A 5331-nucleotide genomic window follows, 5' to 3' on the forward strand; every position below is an offset into this window, starting at 1 on the left:
TCAAATATATAAGTTATGATATGGTAGCATCCATTATTATTATTAATTTCAGAAGGAATCAGGAAAATATCAGATGCTTTGTTTTTCTTCTTCTGTCAATACAATGTTTATAAAGGCAAAATTTGACAAGTAGGTTATAAGAATGTAGAATATCTATCTACTGTTTGGTTTCTTTCTTTTATTTCTCTCTTCTTTCTTCCTTCCTTCCTCCCTCCCCTCCCTCCTTCCTTCCTTCCCTCCTTTCTTTCTTTCTTTCTTTCTTTCTTCTCTTTTCTATCCATCCATCTATCCCTATATTTAGATTTAGCCAGCCAAACTCAGTTTAGATGATCCCAATTTTGTTGGCAACATCCAAAGCATCATAGTCAGGGGCCAGTTGAACATAGGCCTTCTCCTCTCTATCTGGCCTGATCAAGGTGTTGACCTTGGTCATATCAATGTGGTAGAGTTTCTTCATGGCCTGTTTGATCTGGTGCTTGTTGGCCTTGACATCCACAATGAAAATAAATGTGTTGTTGTCTTCTATTTTCTCCATGGCTGACTCAGTAGCCAGGGGGAATTTGATGATGGCATAGTGATCAAGCTTGTTTCCCCTGGGGGTGCTCTTTCGAGGATATTTGGGCTGCCTTTGGAGACGCAGTCTTGGGTCCTTGGAACGTAGGTGATGTGCAGATCTTCTTCTTCTTCTTCTTTTTTTTTTTTTTTTTTGTGACTGTGGATGCCTTTCAGCACCACTTTCTTGGCCTTCAAAGACTTCGCTTTGGCTTTGGCTTTGGGAGGGGCAGGAGCTTCCTTCTTAGCTTTCAGCACCATCTTTGTAAAAGGTCCATTAGGAATTTTTAAAAAATAAGTAACATGCCTTGAGATCTCCTTATTGAAAAAATGCACTGATGGATATAAAAATGAATTTTCACATAAAGATGTTTTTGAATGCATACTGAAACTGTTATGCTATTGGAGTCTATGAGAGCTGAGATAGTATAACATTACGATGAAATATTTTAAAAATAGAGTACTTAATAGGATCTCACATTCAGTGTGGATCTTTGAAATGAGGAATTGCAATAGCATCTAGTATACACTATGAAAATATAGGATGTCAAAATAAATCCTATTCTTTCCAAATATTATATAATCAAATCACACATAAATCATTATAAGGGTGTTTTTTTTAATAAGGGTGTTTGAAGTCGAGTCTCTTTCTAAACTATTTTGAAAACAAACTTTCAGATTTTTAAAATAACTTTCTGCTTCTCACATGCTTCAGTGATAATAAGCCATTTCTAATTCATATATGGTATATTAAGTAGCACCATTACCCATGAAGTAATAATAGCTAACATTTACTGAGAGTTTATTGGCGGTGGTGGTTAGGCACTATTCTAAAGTGAGTTTAGGAATATTAATTCATTTAATTCCTACAAAAATCCAATAGAGTAGGTATTAATTTCATCAGGCAAGAAAACAACAGAAAGTTGTAAAACCACATGGTTCAACTGCAGAGACTTTGTTCTTAACCAAAATACCACTGTTTTTCAAGTTTAACTTCAAAACAAGGTACTGTTTCAAATGAAAGGGCTATGCACAAGCGTCATGAAAATCACCTCAGCAACAGATTAAAATACAAATGTGTGGCCTTGAACACAGTTGCAATAAATCAAGATCTCTGAGATTGGCTCCTGGTGATCTTTCATTTTAAACTAAGGTTTCATTTTTTCTTGAGGTACCCTAAAATCTGAAAACATTATTTTGATCTATCATTTAAGAATCCTTTTATTGTGGCACCCAAATCTACCTACAACTAATTCACTTCCATAACCCCTTAACTCCAGTTTATATTTCTTACATGTATATTTTTGCTGGGTTTTTCTTTACATCCAAAACTTCCTTTTCATAACTGTTTAAAATTTGACTCAGGTGTCCCTGTGAATTCTGTTACTAAGAGAAGATCATTGAGGTTATAGCCGTATATTAATTTTATTTTCATACACCATGGTGTATCAAATAACATGGAAGAACAAAAACAGATGACTACTTGTGGTTTTAGAGAACACATACCTAAAAAGTGTATATGCCCCACTATTAACAACACTATAAATATAAATAACTATTTTATATACACCACATTGAATGCTCAAGATATCTCTTCTAATGCATGTGTAGAAATATCACACACATAATTCATTGCTGAAATAAAATATTTCTCCAAGTGTTCAAAGTAAAATGTTCAAAATTAGATTAGAAATATTTACCAAATTTTAAGTCAGAAATTTATATGTATAATATGCATTTAAAAATTCTCTTTTTTCTATTAATCTGAATGAAAGATGTAACCCTCAAAATGTCCAAATAACTTATGGGATATGACAGACAGGTGGTACTTAAAACAGAAAAAACAAAAATCATAACTCATCTCTAAAGAGAGTGACTAGAGTCAATAAATTATTGAGAGTTTCACTTTTAATTGGAAAATGGTCAATAATAAGAAAACATTTAGGAATAACATTTTTAACAACTAAGCTACATTAGGTTTTGACTACAAATTGTACAGCTTTCTTGACAAAGAAACAAAGACACTGAGGTCAGGGCAAGATGACGGAAGAGCCAGTCCCCTGAATTTAGCTAGATATCTAGTAAGCCACTATGAACACCCACAGAATCAGCCTGAGATGTAAGATTATACATCTGGATTTCTGTGGGGGCAGAGGACTATCAGTCAAGAGTTATGAAGGATGGAGTTGTGATTGTGTGGGCAGATGTCAGAGGATAAACAGAAGGGAGAGGAGACCACCAAAAGCTAGCCACTGGAAAGTAATACCCCAGTGCAAAAGCATCCTGTGCCTGGGGGCCAGTGATAGCTTGGAGAGCAGTAGTGGCAGGGGTTGGGGGGGTGAAGGGTCGGGGGGAAGGGACTGATAACAGCACTCAAACGGAACATAGGAGCTTAAGGGGCAGATGCTGGTACTGGGTGGCTGCAGCACGGACCTGAGCCCATGGACCTGGGGCTGGCCAGTGCCACCTGGGCCATGCCAGAGTGGACCTGGCAACAGACCTGAGCTCACAGACCTGGGTCTGGTGGCCACTACCACCACCACCCATGCCCCAGAGGACCCGTGGGGGGTGTTCGTGGGGGACCTGTGCCTGTGGACCTGGGAGCTGACCGCCACTGCAGCTGGGCTGTGCCCATCCAGACCAAGATCGCTCTTGGTCTTGGAGGCAGAGTGAACAGAAACAAGTTGGGGCCAGAGTCCACCACTGAGAGGATCACTGCGGGCATGCACAGCCTGTAGGAGGCTGTGGTTTTCATTGGGGCTTACGGAGAGGGAGACTGTGGGTTATGGTGGATTCAGAGAGAAGCAGACTGTGGCTTCTCTCCTCTGGGATGGAGACTGGGTGCAGACATTTTCCTTTGCTCTGACCCTCAGAAAAGACTAAAAAAGCCACCAGAGAACACAAAGTGCCAGAGAACAAAAACCCAAAAAACTGATTTCCATGGAGTCCAGCCCCTTGATAGGAGGCAGGGCAACTCTGCCCAAGCAGGACTGACTGAAAAACAACAGGGCAGGCTCCTCCCCCAGAAGACAAGCTGGAAGGACAAGAGGACAACAACTCCAGGGTCCCCATGAAACTGTAAAACCCCAACACCAGGGAAAACAGCATATTAAGCTCCTGGTGGTGCCTCATGGTCTGTGTATTTCTTAGATACAATTTTTCTTTTTCTTTTTCTTTTTTTTTTTAAATTCTTTCTCATGTTTATTCTTGTTGTTGTTTTTGTTTGTTTGTTTTTACCTACTTATCATTTCAACTAGATGTTTAATACAATATTATTCATGGTAACTTTTTAACTTGAACTTTTTCACACATATACTTTTTTTCTTTTTCTTTTTTTATATATATAGATATAAGCTTCAATATCTATCATTTTTCCCTATTCAATACTACCTTTATATATCTCCCAGTTTTGATTTGCCTATATCTCTGGGAAGTAGTGTTCTCTAACAAAGAAAACAAAATATAGCCAGGAAGAACTGAAACACCCTGCCTGGACCACATCAAGGGATTAAAGGTCCCCTCCTTCCCTTCACCCACCAACTGTGTGTGTGTGTGTGTGTTTGGTTTGTTTGTGTTTGGTTTGTTTTTGTACTTTATAAATCTTATTCTTGGGTTTCATTCTGTTCTGTTTCATTCTGTTCATTCATTCTTGGGTTTCTTCCTGTTGCTCCAAACATTCCCAGGGTGCACCTTGCCTGGATTGTGATTGATATTTTCGACTGTACATCCTCTAAACCACAACTAAACAGAATGACTAGGGGGAGGAACTACCAACAAAGAAAAGAACCAGAGATAATGGCCTCTCCCACAGACCCAATGGATATGGATATAAGCAAGATGTCAGAAATAGACTTCAGGGTAACAGCTATGAAGATAGTAGCTAGGCTGGAGAAAACCATTAATGGCAACACAGATTCTCTAAGGGCAGAAATGAAAGCTATAAATGAGATGCAGTGTAAACTAGATATTCTAACAGCTAGGCTACACCGGGCAGAAGAACATATTAGTGATCTAGAAGGCAAACTGATAGAAGGGAAGGAACAGGAGGATGCATGGAACAAACACCTTAAAATCCATGAAAACAGAATTAGAGAAATAAATGATGCCACGAAATTTACAATGCCAGAATTATTGGGATCCCTGAGGGGGTGGTGAGAGATAGAGGACTAGAAGATATATTTGAGCATGTCGTAGCTGAAAACTTCCCCAACATGGGGAATGAAACAAGCATTTGTGTCCTAGAGGCAAGAGAGGACCCCTCCCAAGATCAAGGAGAACAGACCAATGCTCCAGCTTGTAATAGTAAAACTCATAAATCTTAGAACAGAGAAAATCATCCTAAGGACAGTTAGGGGGAAGAGATTCCTTACATAAAGAGGGAGGAACATCAAAATAACATCAGATCTGTCCACAGAGACCTAGCAAGCCAGAAAGCACTGGCAAGACATATTCAGGGTACTAAATGAGAAGAACATGTAGTCAATAGTACTTTATCTGGCAAATCTGTCCTTCAGAAAGGGTGGAGAGATAAAGAGCTTCCAGGACTGACAGAAACTGAAAGAATATGTGACCCCTAAGCCAGCCCTGCAAAAAATATTGAGCGGGGTTCTATAAAAGGAGAAAGACCACAAGAGTGATATAGAACAGAAATTTATAGAGACAAGCTATAGAAACAAGGACTTCACAGGCAATATGATGACAATAAAATAATATTTTCCAATAGTCACTCTCAATGTGAATGGCCTAAATGCTCCCATGAAATGACACAGAGTTGCAGTT

General features: G+C 38.9%; 1 pseudogene across 1 annotated transcript; it reads right to left on the minus strand.

Annotated features, from left to right (window-relative positions):
* Positions 1-322: 322 nt before the first annotated feature.
* LOC308339834 (large ribosomal subunit protein uL23-like) lies at positions 323-813 on the minus strand (annotated as a pseudogene). Its single transcript has one exon. The product of its transcript is annotated as a large ribosomal subunit protein uL23-like (transcript).
* Between the last annotated feature and the right edge of the window lie 4518 nt (positions 814-5331).

Source organism: Martes martes (assembly GCF_963455335.1).
Source record: "Martes martes genome assembly, chromosome: 3".
NCBI lineage: Eukaryota > Metazoa > Chordata > Mammalia > Carnivora > Mustelidae > Martes > Martes martes.